Source organism: Solanum stenotomum, chromosome 7 (assembly GCF_019186545.1).
Source record: "Solanum stenotomum isolate F172 chromosome 7, ASM1918654v1, whole genome shotgun sequence".
Classification (NCBI taxonomy): Eukaryota; Viridiplantae; Streptophyta; class Magnoliopsida; order Solanales; family Solanaceae; genus Solanum; species Solanum stenotomum.
Genome location: NC_064288.1, coordinates 37,037,611 through 37,063,281, shown reverse-complemented (window position 1 = coordinate 37,063,281; position 25,671 = coordinate 37,037,611). Strand labels below are relative to the sequence as shown.

Sequence of the window (25,671 nt, the reverse complement as noted above, 5' to 3'; positions counted from 1 at the left end):
CTATCTAGTGGATTCACATATAGCATATGACATGATACAGAGTTCTACCTTGGCAAGTAGACTCTCACTTCTTAATGTGGGAGTTACATTGGATTCCATGTATAGCTCGTATGGTCTATTGTTGGCTAAAGCTAATATCCCACAAAATGAACTAAGTTACATTCAAATGTTTTTTTAAGCTTCCTTTAGGACTTTAAGATGCATTGACCATGTTCATGATTTACGGTTATTCTTAAAATGATTTTATTACGGTTAGTTTGGTCATGCATATCTTGTTTTTTATTTATCTCTTTATGATCATGTTTCATGTTTTATTGCATTCTTCTCATACTTAGTATATTCCATGTACTTATGCATACTTGTGCCTACATTTTTTCACTAATTTAAGGCGTGATGATTTCTCTCCAACCATTTGTGGATAGTTGATCATGTTAGAGATTGAAGACTTGGTGAGTCCTCATACTTCGAGGACAAAGTCACTTTTATTACTTTCCTTTTGTTTTAGTTTACATTCTTTGTATGTGGTGTACGGGTTACATCCTGACTACTCTCTGATGTAATAGATGGATTGTCAAGACTTTGATGTACTTCCGCTTATATGTCAAGTTCTTTACTTCTTATAAGATTTCTTATTTTTCTTTATTATGTTGTGTATATGCATGTCAAGTGGCTTGTGTAGGGTCTCTCCGAGTCTTATACGTCATGTCACATCTAGGATGTACTTTGGGTTGTGATAGTAAACCCGCAATGAAGTCCATGAAAATGGTCCTTTTCAATCCAAGAATTTAGTTTGCGGTAGTCCATACAAATCCTCCATCCCATGACCGGCCTTTTCAAATGAGTTGGTTCTTTTCATTTGGAACCATCGTGACTCCTCCCTTTTTAGACAAACATTATATGGGACTAACCCATTTACTATCCTCTATCAGATAAACAATACCCGCATCAAGCCACTTTATTATCTCCTTCTTGATAACTTCTTGCATAAGAGGATTAAATTTTTTTTTGTTCTCGATACTTAGTTTGCAGTCTTTAGCTAATTGAACCTTGTAGATGCACAACTCAGGAAAAATCCCAATAATATCACCAATAGTCCACCACACGACTTTCATAAACTTTTTCAACATGCTAGCAAGTGCATCAACTTGACAATTCTACAAATCAATGACCATAACTACCAGTAAAGTGTTTTCATAACCCAAGAATACATAAATAAGATGAGAAGGAAAGCTATTAATTCTAACATTGGAGGTTCTTTAATTGAAGGTTTTGCGGGTGGACTCTCCGTATTCTTCAAGTCAATATAAAACTTCTGAGGGTTCTTTGGGTAAGAACCTAACCCCATGAGAGCAACCACCACTTCATCATAACCTTGAACTTTTTCACTGTCATAATTCAAGAAAATAGCCACAAAGGATTCACCAATGCATGCAACCTCCCCAACCACAACTTCATCAATAACAACAATCACTGACACAACTTGCAATTCATCCGGTTGTTTCATTGATTTGCACACGTTAAAATTCACCTCCTCATTATTCACTCTGAATTTAATCTCACCACTCTCGACATCCACCAACGCTTTTTTAGTGGATAATAAGAACCTCTGCATCAATTTCACAATCAAGAATCACAAAATTAGCGGGAAAGATAAATTGTTAAGCTTTACCAATATGTCATACAAAACTCTAATGGATTTTTGATCGATCTATATTCCATAAGAAATCTCATCTTAGTTGGTTTTGATACTCCCAACCCAAGCTTTTAAAATATTGTGACTAACATAAGATTTATACTTTCTCTAAGATTACATAAAAAGCCTTTCCAAATTGGTAAATACCAATCGTGCATGGAATTGTAAATGCACCTGGGTCTTCCTTGTTAACCACCATATTGATTGACATGATCGCACTATAGTGGTGCAAAGTTTCAACTGTTTTGAAATCCATACTCCTTTTTTTCGTTACCAAGTCTTTCATGGCGTACCCCGACATTTCGAGCAACAATCTACCAAAGGAATGTTCATAGAGAAGGTTTTGAACAAAGATAAGAATTTTTGAAATTTACATAATCTTATTTCATCTTTAGCCTTTGAGGGAAAGGTGGAAGTACTTTTGGTAACAATGTCACGACCCGGGAGTACCCCCAAGACGTAGCACGGCGTACTTGACCCCGAAGGGGGTCTCATGCAAGCCTCTAGAATCATCATTACATAAGACATAGAAAATAATGCGGAAAATTTAAAACTTTACAATTGAAGTCCAACTTCATTTCTGATAAAGGAAAATAATATGAAATCTACACTTTGTCTCATTTACCATCTAAAACCTAGCAATACAAAGTTTGGGACTTAGCCCTTTACATCAACAAAAGTCTCAATATAAGAAGTACAACAGGAACTAAGAAATAGGAAATCACATCCTCAAACTTGAGGACTCACCACAACTTGGAGATAAGCAATCCAAGTCTTCTTCAAAAGGAGAGTGAAAGTCACCTAGCTGGAACCTACACTCATGAAGATGTAGAAGGAAGAAGGGGTAATATGTACTAAGTATGGAAACAAGCATAAAATCCTAAAATATGATAAAAAGGACATTTTTATTTGAAAAGTATGCCTTTGTCAAGTTTAGAAACCAACATGCATTTATAATATACAGCACAAGCCATAAGCATACTTACACTCATTACATGGTAATACCAACACCTTAGCAACCTCTAAGGAACACTTGTGCAATGTATGGTTGGCATCCCATGATACCAACCCTACTAAGCATCCCCTTGAAGCTACCTTGGTCATACACATCATCTTTAGACCTCATTATTATCATTAGTCACAATCAAGGAAACAGTCATGTAAATTACTTGAATACAAGGGAAGTCATTCATAACAACTATCCATTCAACACACATGCATACATTTGTATCTCATCATAATATAAAGGAACCATCCTACAACTTCCTACTAAGTCTACTTGTGCAATGTGGAAGTGAAGTCCCATACCACCACTCCTACTAAGTAAACTCACCAAGAAGTCATAGTATAGTTCATGTCTCATTCATTATCTTTATTATATAGGGAAAAGTTGCCATAACCGACATAGACTATGTGAGCTACATGGAATATGGTGTCATGTAACCCCACACCGAAAGAAGGTGTCCTACTTTCCTAAGGTAGAACTAAATGTATAGCTATAAGGTGGATCCACTAGCTAAGTCCTATGTTGGCACATAGTTATGGGATAGGGAGATCGCTTCTAGAAACCCGACCTCTTGCATTGGCGGAGGAGCTTCCATCTCATGAGTTCTCTTGGATGACCCAACCTCTTGCATTGGTGGAACGGCCTTTACCTTATTGACCATATCCACTCGGTGCTAAGCATTATTTCCCAAGTTATACATAATCATATCTGGAATTGCATTTAAATATGTGAAGGAATACTCTATCCTTCATTCAATATAATTCATCAAAATAGCTCATAGATTCATTAAGGACGAGAATGTACTTTCAACCTTAGAATCAACATTTGTTTGTGGGTAGAACTTTCACATTACCTTGGTAGTGTTTTCATGATAAATAGACTTTCAATCAATACAATACATCATAATCATCCTAGACTATCCATGCATCATCAAGTATAAGGGTAAGGGAATAACAACCTTTCAACAATACCATACTTACACATTAGTCATAGGAGATTTACTTTCTAAATGAATCAATAGTTTATACACATCTTGTGTCCATATGTACAAACCTAGAAATTTCCCCTTTTCAAGCTCATGAATCATATCTCACAATTTCACCTAAATATACTACAATAGGCATGAATAAAACAAGATTCAATAACTAAATTCACATAGAAACAATTCATAGTAATAATCTTGCATCAATAAACCCATCATAATTCATGAAATTGGGGTCATGGGGTAGTTCGTGGCTTCATGGGGAATTTACAATGAAAATCACCATTGAACATCAAATCATCCACAACATAATGCAATTAACATAATAAAATCATTTTTTGGAAGAACTCATGGTTGGAATGAAAACCCTAGTTTTTGAACAAGTTACCAATTTCGAAATAAATAGTTGAAGGGCTTCATGGAGAAAAGTGTTCCATGAATTAAAGTCCCATACCTTAATTGATGTTTTCCCACGAAATTGGAGTGAAAATCTTGGAGCTTGAACCCTAATCTTGAGTTTTTTCTTTGTTCTTCAATGGAGTTTAGAGAGAGAATATTTTTGGGAGGGAAGTTGGTTGAGTTTGAGTTTTGTTAGTTATGAGAGTTAAAAGACTTGTTTCATAGTTAAAAATACTTTAATATACTTAAAATATCTAACACTAACTGTCCCCCACCCTAACTTAATTAATTAGTAAGTTACCAAACTACCCCCACTTAACCGACCTAAGATAGCCTTCCCAGTCCCCCATCCATGAGACCCCCAACCACAGGGCGGGGTTTAAACGACGGACCGTACTGGTCACCTCGTGGTTTAGGTCTAAGGCTGGTCTTTGGCCTTGGTCTAAGACTCATCCATGATCCCCCCATCTACGGGGACTGGTATGGTCTACGGGTCGTACTGTACCAACGTGGATTGGGACTGAGACTATGGAATTTTGGGCACCATTGAGGAGGCTAAGTCTTGACTCACGACTCCCATCTACTGGGCATGAGTCAGTCCACACCTCGTGGTCCCTATTTCGTGAATGAAGTTGTTTTTAGACAGCTTTTGAGCAGCCCATTGGCTCTTATCAAGGACCCTTGGGGGGTCCTTATGGAACCATGCCATGACGTTTAGGCACTAGGACCTTAGAACTAAGTTAGGGAAGTTATTTTAAGACTCTCACCTTACGTTTTAACTTACTTAGGTTTCTAGACTTCACATTACGCTCTAGCTTAGGTCATTAGATTTTTGGGGTGTTACATTATCTCCCCATGGGAACATTCGTCCCCGAATGATGACCAAAACACCAAACTAAGTTAGAAACTCTAGACTAACATCCCACCATTCATGAAACGTCAAAATGTGCAAAACTCACAAATGCACTATTCAAAAGGAGGAAACTCCAACTCCATTTCACAACATGGCCAAAGCAATACAAGAAAGTAGGAACTACATCTACTAACTCAATATGCATGCAACTCATCAATTCACATAAGCATGGGAGGAACTAACTTCTCCAACTCAAGTAAGATCAACACAATAATATAGAGTGAACATGTCGTCTCATCAACAAATCAATAAGCATGTTCATCATTTCACCTCATGGAGTAAAAAATGCAATTATTACAAAAAAATGCAAGTCAACATGAGGAACATTTAGATCATGGAAACTCAATATATGCTAAACATGAATTCTCACAAGAACATACACTATTTTAAGGAAATAATGGAAAATTCATACCACACACATGACTCCCAAAACAGTTAAAATCAAGAGGAATAAATTACCTCAACTTTGAAAAGAAGTAGAAGGAAAAATATGAGGATAGCGGGAGTTCATATCGTTCTCGGCCTCCCATGTAGCACCCTCAACTAAGTGATTCCTCCATAGAACCTTAACCGAAGCCACTTCCTTATTTCTCAACTTTTTCACTTGCCGGTCCAAAATCTCAACCGGGACCTCTTTATAAGAAAGGTTTTCATCAATTCCTAAACCCTCTAAAGGAAGGATGGAAACCGGATCACCAATACACTTTTTAAGCATGGAAACATGAAACACCGGGTGAACCGGAGCCAACTCATTTGGCAAGTCCACCTCATAAGCAACTTTCCCAACACGCTTCAAGATTTGGTATGGGCCCACATATCGGGGACTAAGTTTCCCCTTCTTGCCAAACCTCATCACACCTTTCATAGGCGCGATTTTCAAGTAGACCCAATCACCAACCTCAAATTCAAGATCATTTCTTCTATTGTCAGCATAGGACTTTTGCCGACTTTGGGCTGTCTTCAAACTTTCTCAATGGCATCATAGACTAGTTCGGGACCAATTAGAGCAAACTCACCTACTTCAAACCACCCAACCGGAGATCTACACCTTCTTCCATATAGTGCTTCAAACGGAGCCATGGCAATGCTAGAGTGGTAATTATTGTTGTAGGCAAATTCTATCAAAGGAAGATGATCATCCCAATTACCCTTGAAATCAATCACACACGCCCTCAACATGTCCTCTAAGGTTTGAATGGTCCATTCTGCTTGACCATCCATTTGAGGGTAGAAGGCGGTACTAAGTTTAACATTGGTACCAAGTCCTTGTTGAAACGCCTTCCAAAAATGTGAAGCAAATTGTTGCCTTTATCTGATATGATGGACAAAGGAATCCCATGCAACTTCACTACCTCCTTGATGTACAACTTAGCATAGTCTTCCACCAGGAAAGTAGTCTTGACGGGAAGGAAATGGGCTGATTTCGTCATCCTATCAACAATGACCCAAATAGAGTCGTGTTGCCTTCGAGTACGAGGCAAACCCACAACAAAATCCATATTCACCTCCTCCAACTTCCAAGTGGGAATATTTATATCTTGGAGCAAACCTCCCGGTTTCATGTGCTCGGCCTTGACTTGTTGACAATTAGGATATTTGGCCACAAAACCCGCTATATCCTTCTTCCTACCATTCCACCAATAGATTTTCCGTAGGTCCCGGTACATCTTGGTGGCTCCCGAATGAATAGAATACCGCAAACCATGAGCCTTTTCTAGAATCTTCTCCCTCAAATCATCAACATCCAGAACACACAACCTACTTTGGTACCTAAGCACCCCATCTCCCCCTTGGGAGAAAACCTCAACGGACTTGTTGAGAACCGATTCTTTCAATTCCATCAAAATAGGATCAAGGTGTTTCTTAGACTTCACATCAACTACAAAGGATGATTTGGAACTATGATGAACCATGAATTCACCCTTGGTGGAATCCACTAGTTGGACACCTAACCGGGCCAATCTATGCACATCACGAACCAATTCCTTCTTCTTATCTTCTACATGAGCAACACTACCCATGGACAATCTACTTAAGGCATCCGCAACCACATTAGCTTTTCCAGGGTGGTATAGGACACTCATGTCATAATCTTTCAAAAGCTCCAACCACCTTCTTTGTCGGAGATTCAAATCGTTTTGGCTAAATGCATATTGAAGACTCTTGTGGTCAGTAAACACATCTTCATGCACCCCATAGAGATAGTGTCTCCATATTTTCAAAGCAAACACCACCGCTGCTAGTTCGAGATCATGAGTTGGATAATTTTTTTCATGTACCTTGAGTTGCCTTAAAGCATAGGCAATCACCTTACCCCGCTGCATGAGGACACATCCCAAACCCACTCAAGAAGGGTCACAATATACCACAAACCCATCGGTATCCTCCGGTAAGGTCAACACCGGAGCGGATGTAAGTCTATTCTTCAATTCTTGGAAGCTTTTCTCACAAGCCTCCGACCACATAAAATTTGCTTTCTTTTGAGTTAAGGTCGTTAATGGAGAGGCAATAGAGGAAAAACCCTCAACAAACCTCCTATAGTAACCGGCCAAACCCAAAAAGCTTCTAATAACGGTAGGAGCTAGAGGTCTAGGCCAACTCTTGACCGCATCCATCTTCTTAGGGTCAACCTCTATACCCATGCCCGACACAATATGACCAAGGAAAGCAACCGACCTTAGCCAAAACTCACACTTGCTAAACTTAGCATATAATTGGTGGTCTTTAAGGACTTGCAATACTATCCTCAAATGCTTCATATGATCACCCTCACTCTTTGAATAAATCAAAATATCGTCAATAAAGACAATCATGAATGAATCAAGATATTGCCTAAATATCCTATTCATTAGATCCATGAACGTCGCTGGGGCATTTGTTAGACCAAAAGACATGACTAGGAATTCATAGTGGCCATATCTTGTTCGGAAGGCCTTCTTAGGAATGTCAACCCCTCTCACCTTAAATTGGTGATAGCCCGACCTTAAGTCAATATTCAAAAAGTAACTCGCCCATTGGAGTTGGTAAAATAAATCGTCAATTTTAGGGAGAGGGTACTTATTCTTTATAGTGACCTTGTTCAATTGGCGGTAATCAATACACATCCTAAAGGACCCATCTTTCTTTTTCACAAACAATATCGAAGCACCTCATGGAGATATGCTTGGTTGAATGAAACCCTTGTCTAGCAAATCTTTGAGTTGTGCCTTTTATTATTTTAATTCGGCTGGAGCCATCCGATAAGGGGGAATTGATATGGGTTAAGTATCCGGGAAAAGATCATTGCTGAAGTCTATTTCCCGTTCGGGAGGAATTCCGAGCAAGTCATCGGGAAAGACTTCTGGAAATTTCCTTACTATGGGGACCGACTCTAAAGGAGGATTCTTGGACTCAATGTCCTTTAACTCTTACAATATGATAAATACAACCCTTAGAAATCATTTTACAAGCCTTTATCCATGAAATGAATTGACCTCTAGGGATTGAATTTCCCCCCTTCCATTCCATAATGGGCTCATTTGGAAATTGAAACTTTACTACTCGAGTTCTACAATCAATGGAAGCAAAACAAGCATGAAGCCAATACATCCCCAAGACGACATCAAACTCAACCATATCTAATTCTGTCAAATCAATCAAAGTGACTTTATGAGACAAGGAGATAGTACATCTCCTATACACTCTTTTAGCTATGACCGAATCACCTACCGAGTAGACCGGAAAAAAGTTCTTTTAACTCTTCGGGAGACACTTCAAATTTCATAGCCACAAAAGGGGTAACAAAAGATACAGTGGCACCGGGTCTAATAATGCATAAATATCAATTGAAAATACCTGTAACATACCGGTAACAACGTCCGGGGACCCCTGTTGATCACTTTGGGATTGGAGAGCATAGAAGTGATTCTTCTTGGGAGCATCGGCATTAGAACCACTTGGTGTAGCTTGATTACCCTCTCTTCCCTTGGTAGTACGGGTTGGACAATCTTTCAATTGGTGTCCACTTTTCCCACATCCATAGCACACACTCATCCCAGCAAGACATTTTCCCTCATGCTTCTTACCACACTTTGCACCTGTAGGCTTCTCCATGGAAGATCCACCCCTATTGCCTCCTTGAGGCTTAGGGTTAGACACCCTATCTTTGTTGGTCTTAGGAGCATTGGAGGAACTTTGATTGGAGAACCTCTTCTTAAACCTTGGTCCACTTTGACCTTCAAACTTACTTTTAGAAAACTTTCGACCGTCGGGCCTTGGCCTCTTCATCTCTCTATTCATTTTCTTGAGTTTTGTCTCCTCAATTGTGGAGCGTATAACATGAGCCTTGAGATATCCATATCATGATAGAGCATTGCCATCCGGCATTCTTCTTCAACCAACCAGGACACCCCAATTACAAACTTATTCATCCTAGCCCTTGAATTTGCCACCAAAGTTGCAGCATACTTGGATAGTTGAGTGAACTTAAGAGAGTACTCCTTCACACTCATACCCCATTGACGGAGGTTCATGAATTCCACCAACTTTTGTTCCCTCAACTCTAGGGGGAAAAACCTATCAAGAAAGACTGTCTTAAACACTCCCTAATTAACCGGGCCCGCTCTCGCGGGTCTCTCATCCCTCCATTTCTCAAACCATACTTGAGCTACATCTTTCAATTGAGAGGCAGCTAGTTCTGCCTTTTCTTGAGGAGATACTCACATGGCATCCACCACTTTAAACATTTCATCTATAAAGCCTTGTGGGTGTTCATCCATTTTAGAGCCATAGAAGGTAGGGGGACTCATCCTTGTGAAATCTCTAATTCTTGAAGCGGGTGTACTTGCATTGGGGTTTACCCGGGGCACGACTTCTCGATTAGCTTGGGCCGTTATGGCTTGATCTTGAGTGGTGACGGCTTGAGTTTGAACCGTCATGAGTTGGGTCAAAGTTTGAAAAGCCGCCCTTATCTCCACATTAGTCATGACCCCTTCATCATTAGGAGCTTGAGGGTCTTGAGGAGTTTGAGGGGAAACATTCTCATTCACATTATCCTCTTGTGCCCTTCTTGCATTAGCCCTTCTTTTATTCATTGCCTATAATCAGAAGAAAAGGGTTAGGAGAAAGGACTTCATAGAGTTAGTACTCCAAAGCACGACTAAAGAGTGATGAAAGAAGTGAAAGTTCCTAAACATCTTATAGCCTCTCATTCATAAGTGTGGTGTGCTTCACACTCATGAAGAAAACTCTACTAGACGTGGTTCATGAGAAATCAACCTAAATATTATTCCCAAAACCTTATGCTCTGATACCAAGTTTGTCATGACCCGGGAGTACCCCTAGACGTAACACGGTGTACTTGCCCCGAAGGGGGTCTCATACAAGCCTCTAGCATCATAATTACATAAGACATAGAAAATAATGCGGAAAATTTAAAACTTTACAATCAAAATCCAACTTCATTTCTCATAAAGGAAAATAAGAGGAAATCTAAACTTTGTCTCATTTACCATCTAAAACATAGGAATACAAAGTTTGGGACTTAGCCCTTTACATCAACAAAACTCTCAATATAAGAAGTACAATACGAACTAAGAAATAGGAAATCCCGTCCTCGAACTTGAGGACTCACCACAACTTGGAGATAACCAATCCAAGTCTTCTTCAAAAGGAGAGTGAAAGTCACCTAGCCGGAACCTACACTCATGAAGATGTAGAAGGAAGAAGGGGCTAGCACATAATATGTACTAGGTATGGAAACATGTATAAAATCCTTAAATATGATAAAAAAGGACATTTTTATTTGAAAAGTATGCCTTTGTCAAGTTTAGAAACCAACATGCATTTACAATGTACAGCACAAGCCATAATCATACTTACACTCATTACATGGTAATACCAACACCTTAGAAACCTCTAAGGAACACTTGTGCAATGTATGGTTGGCATCCCATAATACCAACCCTACTAAGCATCCCCTTGAAGCTACCTTGGTCATGCACATCATCTTTAGACCTCATTATAATCATTAGTCACAATCAAGGAAATAGTCATGTACATTACTTGAATAGGGAAGTCATTTATAACAACTATCCATTCAACACACATGCATACATTTGTATCTCATCATAATATAAAGGAACCATCCTACAACATCCAACTAAGTCTACTAGTGCAATGTGGAAGTGAAGTCCCATACCCCCACTCCTACTAAGTAAACTCACCAAGAAGTCATAGTATAGTTCATGTCTCATTCATTATCTTTATTATATAGGGAAAGGTTGCCATAACCGACATAAACCATGTGAGCTACATGGAATCCGATGTCATGTAACCCCACATCGAAAGAAAGTGTCCTACTTGCCTAAGGTAGAACTAAATGTATAGCTATAAGGTAGATCCACTAGCTAAGTCCTATGATGGCACATAGTTATGGGATAGGGAGATTGCTTCTAGAAACCCGACCTCTTGCATTGACGAAGGAGCTTCCATCTCATGAGTTCACTTAGATGGCCCAACCTCTTGCATTGGCGGAAGGACCTTTACCTTATTGACCATATCCACTCGGTGCTAAGCATTATTTAACAAGTTATGCATAATTATATCTTGAATTGCACGTACATGTGTGAAGGAATACTCTATCCTTCATTTAATACAATTCATCAAAATATCTCATAGATTCATTAAGGATGAGAATGTACTTTCAACCTTAGAATCAACATTTGTTTGTGAGTAGAACTTTCACATTACCTTGATTGTGTTTTCATGAGAAATAGACTTTCAATCAACACAATACATCATCATCATCCTAGACTATCCATGCATCATCAAGTATAAGGGTAAGGTAATAACAACCTTTCATCAATACCATACTTCACATATTAGCCATAGGAGATTTACTTTCTAAATGAATCAATAGTTTATACACATCTTGCGTCCATATGTACAAACCTAGCAATTTACCCCATTTCAAGGTCATGAATCATGTCTCACAATTTCACCTAAAGATACTACAATAGGCATGAATAAAAAAATACTCAATAACTAAATTCACATAGAAACAATTCATAGTAATCATCTTGCATCAATACACCCATCACAATTCATGAAATTGGGGTCATGGGGTAGTTCATAGGTTCATGAGGAATTTACAATGAAAATCACCATTGAACATCAAATCATCCACAACATAATGCAATTAACATAATAAAATCATTTTTAGGAAGAACCCGTGGTTGGAATGAAAACCCTAGTTTTTGAACAAGTTACCAGTTTCGAAATCAAGAGTTGAAGGGCTTCATGGAGAAAAGTGTTCCATGAATCAAAGTCCCTATACCTTAATTGATGTTTTCCCATGAAATTGGAGTGAAAAGCATGGAGCTTGAACCCTAATCTTGAGCCTCTTCTTTGTTCTTCAATGGAGTTTAGAGAGAGAATATGTTTGGGAGGGAAGCTGGTTGAGTTTGAGTTTTGTGAGTTAAGAGAGTTAAAAGACTTTTTTTAATAGTTAAAAATACTTTAATATACTTTAAATATCTAATACTAACCATCCCCCACCCTAACTTAATTAATTAGTACGTTACCAAACTACCCCCACTTAGCCGACCTAAGGCAGCCTTCCCAGTTCCCCATCCACGAGACCCCCAACCACGGGGCGTGGTTTGAACCACGGACCGTACTGGTCACCTCGTGGTTTGGGTATAAGGCTGGTCTTTGTCCTTCGTCCAAGACTCATCCACGAGCCCTCATCTACGAGGCGTGGTATGGTCTACGGATCGTACTGCACCAATGTGGATTGGGACTGAGACTAGGGAATTTTGGGGACCATTGAGGAGGCTAAGTCTTGACTCACGACTCCCATCTACGGGGTGTGAGTCAGTCCACGCCTCGTTGTCCTTATCTCATGAATGAAGTTATTTTTAGACAGCTTTTGAGCAACCCCTTGGCTCTCATCAAGGACCCTTGGGGGGTCCTTGTGGGAGCCTTGCCTTGACGTTTAGGCACTAGGACCTTAGTACTAAGTTAGGGAAGTTATTTTAAGACTCTCACCTTATGTTTTAACTTCCTTCGACTACTAGACTACACATTACGCTCTAGATTAGGTCATTAGATTTTCGGGGTGTTACAAACAACTTCATCTATGAAGGTGTTGTCACATCCGTCACACTTTCATCGTGACCTTTTGAGGGGTTACTTTTTTCACTTTCAGCCTTCACCAATTTCGATTCATAAATAGTCACCTCTTCAAGAATATTCTCTTTATTATTCACTTAGGATTTTCCTTTGCCTTCAATCATTTCATCATCATGTACTAATTCACTCCCTACCGCTCTACCACTTCTTGTCACAATTTCCATACAATGAGAATTATCATTCTTTGTATTCACAATGTATCACTTGGTAGGCCTCCTTTTTGCCTTGGATTTAAATGGGCTGAAATCTGCCACATTTGAGTTTCAAGTTGTTTTATAGATCGGAGTGAAAAGTGATGGTTGATTCAATGAGGAGAAATACTTCATCTCCTTGAGAACTTTATCAGACCCTTCAACTTTGTTAAGAATGCGAGCAAGCATATCCTCCGTCCTAAACCCTTTAAGGTCCACATTGGTCTCTTTTGGCTTTGGTCTATCATGAGGGGGTACATAACAATCTCTTTCATTTTCACATTCCCTCCAACCATTATTCTGATCATATCATTCCCTTTGATGATCTCTTCAATACCCATCTCTTTCCATATTCCCTCATTCAATTTCTCTAGCTATCTTTGTTCCAGTCTTGATTCCTACCTTGCCTTTGGTAGGTAGGAAGAGACCCCCCCCCCCACCATTTGGTTTGATAAAAACTAGAACTCATTATTATACAATGCCTCAAATATTTCTTCATAATAACTTTGAACTCCACTTGAAGCCATTGCATTTATACTTTTAGTAGCACCTCATATGACGTGCTTTGTCAAGAAATCCATTTGTGTCATCATCTTCACCATATTATCATCCATTTATTCATCCTTAAACTTTTTTTCGTTGGTTTTAAACAAGGAGGAATAAGCACCCATCATCACTTCGGTCTCTCTAGTGTGCCAAGCTCTATTTTTTTTTCAACATCCTGTCAAGCAAAGCAAATTTGACACCAAAGGTTTGACTCATGATAGTTCCTTCGGCAAGATTATCAGACGCATACTTATTCATTTGATCAAGTGCCCTATAGATATTTTGAAAAAAACAACTCATCCAATAGGTCGTGAGTTGGACATTGAAGTAACTTTTTATGAAAATGCATCCAAGTTTCATGAAGGGGTTTGCCAACATTTTGATGAAAATCGGTAATCTCATGTCAGGGTTGTAACATCTGAGTCAGTGGGGAAAATATATCAAGAAAAGCATCACTCAATTCCACCCAAGATGTGACAAATCCTTCTGGAAACTTTCCCAACCAAGTGGTAGCTCTCCTATGAGTGAGAAATGAAATAGCTTCATCCCAATTGACTCTTGAGTTATGTTGGCAAAAGTGAAAGGACTGCACACATCAATAAAATATTTTAGATGATTGTGTGGATTCTCAAGAGCTTTCCAACCAGAGAGTCCTTTCATCTTAAGCAAATGTAACATAGGAATAGTGACACGGAATACAACATTTCCTACAGCTGTTGGTAAACAAATAGTGCTAGCTCACCCTGCATCTCTCAAATGATCCTCATCAACAAACTGCTCATCATAGTTAGCGATATCACTTCCATGAACACTCATGTTCTCACCTATCTAGACAACAAAGTAATAAAGAGAGTAAGAGTAAACAACAACAATAATGACAAAGACTAGTGCAATAAAACACTTTAATATGAGAAATTCTATGCACCATTCCCCGACAATGGTGCCTTTTTCTATAACGCTCAACAACACATGTAAAATTTAATGTATAGACAATTGTATGCAATATAAAATTCAATGAAGAGTTGGTATTGATCCCACAAAAATGAATGAATATAATTCAGCTTATAATGTATTTTATCTCACTAGAAATCTGTGTCAATATAATTTATGCATATAAGTAAATTGGGGGAGGGGTGATTAATAATTTGAACACAAGATCTGAATGCTCAATTGTTTGTAGCAAGTTCATTATCGCAAAGCCTAAAATATGAGGTATTTACAAGTTATTGGACACTCATAGCGTGTTAGTATGGACTATAATCTTGCAAATTGGGTATTGTTAATTGATAAATCACGTTAAATGTCAATGGGTAAGCTAGATTAAAGATAATGATAACTATTTATCAATCAATCATCACAAATTATATGGGTTTTTATCAAACCCCAACATTTATAGCATTAAAAGTCAATCTAAGACTTTAATTCAGCCAAACTATTTCAAGCTTCAGCTGTTAAATTAACTAAATCGAGTCATTATCAACCATCTTCTTTAACTGTAAAGGTCTTCCACAAGCATCAATAGAAATCTAATCTAAGTTAGAGGTTGCAACCTCCAATATTGATGAAAACATAAGGAGACTGTTAAACTCATATGAATTCAACATGTAATAAGCAAATAAAGCACATGCAATTGTAGATTAATTATCCACACATTGCACACCACTAAGAATAGGGAGATTAGCTATTTATAACAATAGGTAAAAGAAATATACTAAAATTTTCACCATAAAAGATACTTGAATTGAAATCTTAAGAATTTAATCTTCAAGACCTACAATCTCAAGAAAGTTCTCTCAATTATTCAAGTACATCTTTCCTACCCAATAGAAAGGGCTTTGCACAGGGTACTCAAAAATTAAAAAAAAAAATATCTTTCTCTCTCTCTCTCTTCAAAGAGCTATTTATACATTTACAAAATCATTCACAAAATTTTCCTTTAGTTCCACTCAGTGATCTTAGTCGGGATCGCCGAACACATCGGTGATGCACAAACTTTTCCCTTCCATCACCAAACTGACATGAACTAGGGAGGTTGGGAAATGTACCCTTCAGTGATTAGTGTTCCACCATGTGATGTGCCGAGTCAACTTGTGTGATCCTCAATGTTGCCCTTTTGGCTATTTTATTTCAAGTCTTTGACTTCTTTTGATCACTTTTGTCTCCATGTAATCCTTGTGCTCTCATAGCTGAAACAGAAACACAATTTTATCCAAAAAAAAAAAAGATATAAATGGGCACTGAGGACACTACTTTGGTTAACTAAAAGCTTAACATGAGTTCAAAATATCTGATTCATCAACAACTAACTAGTTTAGAATCAGTCACAACATGGATAGAATTTGACTTACCTATATTCAATGTTCTTTCGACCCAATGAATATATTTGTTGGGAGTTCTTTTAAATCCCAAAATCTTGTCATACAAACCACCAAACATTAGATTGAATGGTTATAGACTATCTCTAATTCTATCCTAAAGATTAATTTTATCTCAAAATATCATCATCCATCCATAATAGAAAAAAGTCATTAATCTACGACTAAAATAAAATTTAATTGTTTGAAATCTCTTGGTAAAAGAATCGACAACATCACCTAAGGATTTCACTAAAAAGGTTAACGGCTAGCACGACATACTAAATACAAAAATAATTTATAATACATCCTATAATTACTATTATTTTATAAATTAAAAAAATCAAATTTCCCTAAGAATGCAAGAAATAAATCAAAATCAAGTCAAGTGATAAAATAAAAATTGTGAATCCAAATATTATACAAACCAAATAAAAAGATAATTGAAAGTTCTTTTTTTAACCACACTTAAAATTAGGCATTACCCCTAGTGCCTCAAACAAAGCAATAAATGAGTAAGGTGAAATAAAAGACTCATTGTTCAATGATATGCATAAGTCTCATCATCACTCAATGCAAAAGCATTATCAATATCATCATTGTGCTCTGACCTCAACATCAACATTTACAACAACACGAACCTGGACAAATAGAATAGGTATATCGTTATCCAGCAGCTCAACAAAAGATGGACTAACTTTACAAGTCATCTGAAAGTGTTTGCTAAGCGGGTAATACTCATCTAGATCAGTAATTTCAGGCATGTCACTGATCATTAAATGTAAGTCCATCATTCCATGAAGTCATCCCACGAGGTTATCATTTCTGGCATGACACTTAAGAGCACTCATGCTGGATCACTGACTCTCATATGGGATCATGCTCACTATGACATCATATGGTGAATCATTATAGGTAGACGGGTGTCTGTCTTCTTCTCAAATACACTTTTCCTACAAAAAAATTGTGTAAGTATTCCACCATACTATGAACTCCTACATGCTCCTCTCTGCATATTTCATCTTTTCAATCATAATCTCCCCTACATTGATTGGTTTCTCTCTCGTCAACATGTAAACCAAACACTCTGTCTCTAGTCATTACTGTGAAGAGCTCTCAAGGAATCAATCTACTACAATCGATCCTCAACCAACATTTGACGTCTCTAGTGAAGTAGCTCATCCCCAAAATCTTATGAGTATTCTTGTTCTTATGCCCTAGCTTCATAATTATCTTATATTAAGAGTAGAAACCTTTTCACATTGAAGGTTTGCAACATTTATGTTGATTTGTGACTTTTCCAAAGGATTGTGACTTTTCTTATTAGTTGTGACTTTTTTGAAGGCTTGTGAATTTTCCAAAGGATTGTGACTTTTTCACACGGTTGTGCCTTTTTCCAAAGATTGTGAATTTTTTTATCAGTTGTGCCTTTTCTGAATGATTGTGACATTTTCAATAAACTGTGACATTTTCGGCGAGTTGTCACTTTTTCTGAGAAGGCACCATTAATCGGCACTTATTCATACTACCATTTATTAGCTATAAATATAAAGGGTTCCTCTCATTTTTAAACTACGATTTTTTAAAGTTTCCCACTCTTCTTCTTCTTAGAAAAATCTCAAGTGTGATATGCAACTGTTGAATAAATTTGAAGTTCAACAAAATTCAAGGTATCACACAAGGAAGAGTTGGAGAACAAATGGTAGAAAATCATTCATCAATTCGCACTTGTATTTTCTCCTACGATTTTCTTCACATACGTACTTCAATATTATTTATATCATTTTAAAATAATAATAAAAATTAGTATGAGATACACGTGCAAGACATGTGTTAGAGAACTACTATATATATATATATATAAAAACTATACTTTTGCGTAAATACTATTTTGTATAGTTTAATCCAATATTATATTTTTTGCGTAAATACTATTTTGATTTTTATTATTTATTTTATACTAAATTTTGTTTATCCTGGATCACTAATAAAAAGAAATAAAGATCTTCAAATATTCAAAACAAAAATTATACATTAACTTGGAATGTTTAAAAAGTTTATGATTATATTATTTAAAACAACTAAATAATAATTATCTTGTACAATAATCAATATAGAATAGGATTATTCATAATTATCATGTTAAGTAATCAATATAAAATAGGATGGATGCATAAACTATCAACTAATAATCTTAAACCCTAAAAAATAATACACTTAAACTTAAATCTTACAAAAAGTAACCAAGTGTTGGATTAATATTTTGTTAGTCATACATAAAATTAAAATAACTAAGTGTTGAAGTAATATTATAAGAGCTATATAGCCCGCTAATTTTGTGCTCTATATGACTTTATTGACCTTAACAACCATTGAGTCATGGTCTGTTAAAGAAGGTTATATAACACACTAAATTTGTGCACTATAAGTAGTTTTTAGTAATATTTTATTTTTTCCTACATAATTTAAGTAGGTGTTTGACACTAAATTGTTGCACTATATTAGTTTTGAAGGTTATATAGTATATTAAATTTGTACACTATAAGTGGTTTTTAGTAATCTTAGTTTTCCCTATTATTTTTGTTTTTTCCCACATCATTTAAGTAGGATTTTAATCATTTTTCATTGTGAAAATTGAAAAAATATATTTTTTCAAAATAAAATATGATATTTGAAAATTGAAGTTGTATTTGACCATCAATACAAATTGGAATTGTTCTGTGAATACTTTGAAGTAAAAAAGGCAAGAACATACTTTTTTTATTTTTAAAATTCATTAAAAAAAATTGAGTAATTTTATTGTAAAAGATATTTTTTAGAGTTCGAAAAAAAATATATCATTGATAAAAGACCTTACTTGAAGAGGATTGTTCTATAGGCTCTTATTATTGTATCCTTGACTTTTAAGAAGACAAGAAATCAAGACTGATTCATAAGGTATGACCATGTGACCAGAGCGTGTGATTAGCAACTATCTATGGCTCCTTGAGTTTAGTGTATTAGATGATCGTTCTTAGACATGATCTCCAACCTGATAAGCCTGTTTGGATGGACTTATTTTAGGTGCTTTTAAATTAAAATAGCTTTTAAGCAGTTTTATAGTTTTTAGATAAAATTAAAAAATACTTATAAGCACTCGTTTTTTAAGCCAAAATAATATAAATAAGTCAATCCAAACAGACTATGTAGTTTCATGATTGTGTGTTAGACTTTTATTCTTACCAACAAGGGTGTAGTTGAGTGATAAGTACTCTCTCATTGTGTACTATAAGTAGTTTTTAGTAATATTAGTTTTACCTAATATTTTGTTTTTTCCCACATCATTTAAGTAGGCATTTGACTGTAAACTTCTGCGCTATATAGTTTTGAAGGTTATATAGCACACTAAATGTGTACACTATAAGTAGTTTTTAGTAATCTTAGAGTCTGTTTTGATTGATATAAAAGTTGGTCAAACCTACTTTTAAGTCATTTTTAGCTTTTGGAAGTGTTTGACAAAGTTAAAAATAACTTAAAATAAATTTAAAATGACTTTAAAAAGGTTAAAAATCAAAAGTAGGTCTCCCCCGATTTTTTTTATTTTTTTGACTTAATAGTCATTTTGACTTTTTTTATTTTTTTACTTAAAAGCTACTCTTTTAATACATTCCAAACGGACTCTTAGTTTTGCCTATTATTTTTATTTTTTTTCCACATCATTTAAGTAGGCTTTTGACCATATTGTGAAAATAGAAAAAATTAATTTTTTTTCAAAATAAAATATGATATTTAAAATTAAAGTTGTATTTGACCATCAATACAAATTGGAGTTGTTTTGTGAATATTTTGAAGTGAAAAAACCGAGAACATACTTTTGTTGTTTTTAAAATTCTTTTTTAAAAAAGAGTAATTTTATTGTCAAAGATATTTTTTAGAGTTCGAAAAGATAAAAAATATATCATGGATAAACGATCTTAATTGGAGAAGATATGTTCTATAGGCTCTTACCATTGTATCATTGACTGCTAAGAAGACAAGAAATAAAGTATGATTATGACCATATGACCAAAGCATGATTAATAACTATCCCCGGCTCCCTGAGTTTTGGTGTTTTGGATGATCGTTCTTAGACATGATATCCAACTTGATAAGCCTGTTTGGATTGACTTATTTTAGATGTTTTAAATCAAAATAGCTTTTAAGCAGTTTTATATTTTTTGGGTAAAATAAAAAAATACTTATAAGCATTCATTTTAAAGCCAAAATAATAAAAATAAGTCAATCCAAACAAGCTCTATAGTTTCATGGTTGTCTGCTAGACTTCCCTTCATACAAATAAGGGTTGTAGTTGAGTTATAAGTACTCTCTGATTCTTAATTACAGGTCTTGGGTTTGAGTCCCCTTAGTATGAAATCACCTTTATTAGGGAGTCTTTACCCAACAATGTGAAAATCTTAGCACGAATCCAAATTTAATCAATCTCTAATAAAATATCGAACACCGAATGAAAAACAATAATCTCACATCAGGGCGATTCAATTGAATCTCCGTTAAAAATGTAAAACAGGAATACTTAAGGTAGACCCTCCAAATCCAACCTCTAATTCGAGTCCCCTCAGTAAGAAATCAATTTTATTAGGAAGTCTTTATACAATAATGTAGAATTTTTAGCACGAATTCAAATTTAATTTAGCTTCAATAAAAATATCAAACATCGAATGAAAAAAATCTCACCTCAGAATAACTTTTCTTAGGGAGCCTTTACCTAACAATATGAATTTTCCACAAAAATCTAAATTTAATCGAGCTCCAATAAAAATATTGAACATTGAATGAAAAAAAATGTCACTCCCAGAGGCTACCCTCTTGACATTAACACGGAACCTAGGATCACGAGTGAACCCAAGCTAACCCTGAGCTGGCATATTGTAAGCAAACTAAACATATATATGAAAAAATGAACTAATGCGGAAGCTAAAACATGAGAAAAATGAATGGGGGAATACCCAATACTGATCTGAATATAAATAATATGACAGAGTTTAGTGATACTGAACAATCACTCAAATACTAAAGTTGAATCTAATACTCTATCTGAAAAAGTCTCTAACTAACTAGAGTTGTAGCAACATGTCCCCAGCTAACCTTAGCAAAACTGAAAATGAAAAGGAATGAGGACTCACCACTAAAGTTGTTGAATGTGGATCGGGAACGGATCTACGCGTGATCTGAATGCTGAGAACCTAAACCTACATCATGAAAATATGTAGCGCAAAGTATGTGTCAGTACTTGGAAGGTACTGAGCATGCAATATAGAATAAAAGCTGAACAAAACATATATGAACAAAGCATAACTGAGCAATGACATAATCTAAACATAATGGAAATACTGAGATATACTGAAAAAGAATTGAACTAAATGCAATGACCAAGTACATAACATGTTGAGACTAAACACTGAAGTATAACTGAAAACCTGGTTAAATACACTAGAGTCTGACTGTGGGAGCTACTAGTAACCGACATAACTACCACATGAGCTAACTGTGGTGTCGATATATACACCCCATCAAAGGGCCCGATATACCTTTCCAGGGTATAAAGGCATGCCTAGCGTGATCAATAAAACTGATGCCCAAAGAGAGGACTTAACCTATGGGGGCACGTAATTCTGAGACTATGAGGGTACGCTAAAACCCTAGTCCACTCGGTGCTAAGCCTACTGCCAATTGAATATGTATAAGATGCATTATGACTGAAATACTAAATAGCTCAAAATACTGACATACAAATCTAAGAATGTAACAATTATATACTGATAATGTGACATTCGAAATTGGAGCATGTATATCTGTTTAACTAACCTAGCATGTGTAATTCATGAACTAAGAGAATCTACACAACTAGGGTTGTGAGTTTGTCACGACCCAGGGGTACCCCCTAGATGTAACATGACATATAGAACCCCAAAGGACTCCATATAAGCCACTTAGTATATCATAACATAAAGTACTAAAGTAATAAAGAGTAAAACAACATTTAAGTCCAAAAAGTGTTTTTATAGAAAACGGAAGTCTAACTCATGTCTCAACATAGCAATCTACTACAATCGAATGAAAGTGGGCCTAGCCCATACATCATGTTCAAAAAAGGAAATACAAAAGTGAAACTACAATAAGGAAAGTTCGTCCTCGAACCATGAGGACTCACAAGCTCAGAAAGAAACCAAAGTCCAAGCTCTAGCCACTAGAATAGGAACCCTGCTTGTCGGACCCTACATTTGGGGAAAATGTAGGCAAGAGTATGCGTTAGTACAAAAATGCACTAAGTATGATAGTTATGCATAAAAACATTTAAAACATGCTAAGAAGGACATTTTACTTCATGACATGCAAGTTACCATGTTTAAATCATCATGATAGAGATAGTTGGAAAACATAGTTCATAACATCATAACTAATAAAAGCTAAATCATCATTTAGCTTTTGAACACATAAAAGATACTTCTTTAAGTAATCTTAGTTCATTAATCATCTTATTGTGGGAAAATTATCCTTAACCGACATAGAGACTATGTGAGCTAAAACATGATCACCCGGTGTCTCCCACACCGAAAAAGGTTGTTCTACTTGCCTAAGGTAGAACCATGAACTTCTAGCTTAAGTGGACCCACTAGCTAATCAACCTATAGGAGCACATAGTTATGGGATAAGGAGATTGCTACTAGAAACCCGACCTCTACTAACGGGAGAGCTTTCATCTCATGAGACTTCTTCTAGAAATCCGGCCTCTACTAATAGGAGAGCTTCCATATCAATGTCAATATCCACTCGGTGTTAAGCATAATTCCCACAAAATAGTATTTTCTTACTTATTCTCATTATTCATGGAGGGACATGTCATCTTGTTAATCCAAATTAGTTCATTAGGATAGTTCTTATTCATTGATTCAATTAGGTAAGGATAGCCTTTCAACCTAAGAATCCATATTGTGTGAGAAAACCTTTCACATCATGCTAATATGTGTTTATGAGAATAGCCTTTCACAACACAACATCAACCCTTATCATTGGCACTTTACTCTCAAGCACCCTTAAACATCCACATAGGTTTCATAAGATCATGCATAATTTCATATTTTTCCCTTACAAGGTTCAAAGCTACTTTCAATCACCAAATCTAGAATTCTAGCATTAGATAGGGATTTTATCATAATTTCATGTAGTTCCTTACTTCATGCTTTAAATAAAAAAAACTTATCTTTCACAATCAACAACCCAACTCTAGAGATCACAATTAGGAAAACATGGGGGGTTTTGCATGGGTACATAGGGGACCCATCATAAAAGCATTGTAAATCATCAATTCATGTAAATTTAAATATAATTCAATTAGTAAAATCAATAATCAAAAGAACCCAACCCATGATGTTTGAAGATAACCCTAGCTAATTAGGGAATACTACCATTTGAAATAGAGGAATTTGGGAACTCCATGGGTGGAAGGAACCCATGGATGAAAGCTACCATACCTCAAGTCCAATTTCCCATATTCAATGGAGAAATTGGATCCTTAGCTTCAAACCCTAGTTGAATCTTCTTCTTCTTCTTCTTCAAGTTCTAGAGAGAGAATATTTGAGAGGAAATTTGGGTTTTCTTTTGGGATTTGAGAGAATGACTTGAATGGAGGATTTTAGGGGTTAAAATACTTATATAGGTGCTTTAGACTTAGGCAAAACAACACCACTTCAATTTAATCAAATTCGGGAAAGACCCGTATGCCCTTAAAATAACTGACAGCACACAGTCGACGAGCGCTGACCAACGGACCGTGGATTAACCTACGGTCTGTTTGGCCGTGGTTCGTGGTCAGTCACTCGATTCTGGGGCCTCGACCTACAAACCCTCGACCACAATTTGTGGTCTGAATGACGGACCGTTGGTCAGGTCGTGGTCTGGAGGTCCTAAACTAACCCAAGGTAACAAATCCATAGACCCCTACCTATGGTATGTGGTCTGTCCACGAGCTGTGGGTGGCTGGACAAGGATGGCACCTGCAACTTCCCTTAAATTTCTATTTTGCCTCATTTCAAATTTGGGGTGTTACAGATTTTCATGCAAAGAACTAAGCAACAATTCCACGAAAACATGATAATTTGATTAGAAATACTCTAACAGCTAAATCACAACTAATATCTAAGGTTTTAAAAACCTTAGGTCTAAGCAGGATATAGCGAATCAAGAATCTGACTGAATTATAGGGACCTAGTGGATGAAAGGAATCCACTAGTGAAATCCCACATACCTGGTAATGAAATTCACGGAGAAATCTTTCGATTTCAGGGTTGGAACTAAAGAAAACTTGTTGTGTTCTTGGAAGGGTTTTGAGTCACCTTTTTCTCCTCTTTTGTTCTAAGCTTGGTGAATTCTAGAGAATAATGGTTTAGGGTAAAATATGACTAGAATAATAGGCTAAAACTGACCAAAACAAAGTAGTTTAGGGATAAAATAATTAGGAAAAGACCCTATTACCCCTAAACTAAAAGTTGACTGGCCCATCGACTGACAGGACGTAAGTCGACTGAAAGTCCATCCTGTCAGTCGTCATTTGGCTGTCAGAGGGCTGATATCTGGGGTCTGAACTATGGACCTGGACCACGGACCGTGGTACCACCTACGGTCTGTAAGTCCTGGTGTGGGTCGAGAGTTGACTGAAAAAATTGGGGAATTTTGGGGGGAGTTGAGGTGGCCAACCACAAACCCCACCTACGGTCCGTAGTTCAACCTACGGGTCGTAGAAGGCCTCTGTCGGTGGAACCTGCAACTTTCAAAAATCTGGAATTTTTCCTTCCTCGAATCTGGGGTGTTACAAAAAACCTCGTCTCAAGGCGATTTACTTGAATCTCTGTTACATATGTGAAAAAATGAATACTTGAGGTAGACCCCCAAATCAAACCTCAATTTGAGTCCCCTAAGTATGAAATCATTTTTATTAGGGATTTTTTAATCAACAATGTGCATTTTCTAGCACAAATCTAAATTTAATCGAGCTTCAATAAAAATATTGAATACTGAACGAAAGAATAGCCTTTCCTCGGGGTGATTCAATTGAATCTCCGTTAAAAATGTGAAAAAAGGAATACTTGAGGTAGACCCCCCAAACCCAACCTCAATTAGAGTCCCTTTAATATGAAATCACTTTTATTAGGGAGTCTTTACCGAACTGTTGCGCTCAAACGCACACGCAAGTGTACGTGGTCATGCGAGTAATAAAGTAGCTCTTTTTAAGAGCCGAGGATCATACCCAAAGGTAATTAAGATTAGATTGTATTTAATTCTTCAAATAACTAGAACTTAACACAAGTGTTTTCGAAAAGAGTGATGTATTTGACTATATGAAATAATTAAGTAACTATAATGATTCAATTTCAACTTG

General features: G+C 36.4%; 1 protein-coding gene across 1 annotated transcript in view; it reads left to right on the top strand.

Moving 5' to 3' along the window:
• Positions 1 to 2,526: 2,526 nt before the first annotated feature.
• LOC125871925 (GPN-loop GTPase 3) overlaps positions 2,527 to 25,671 on the top strand; it is a 246,858-nt gene continuing 223,713 nt past the window's right edge. Inside the window, exon 1 of the mRNA XM_049552646.1 lies at positions 2,527 to 2,537. The gene's annotated coding sequence lies outside the window, so the exon portion shown is untranslated. The remainder of the gene's footprint in view (positions 2,538 to 25,671) is intronic.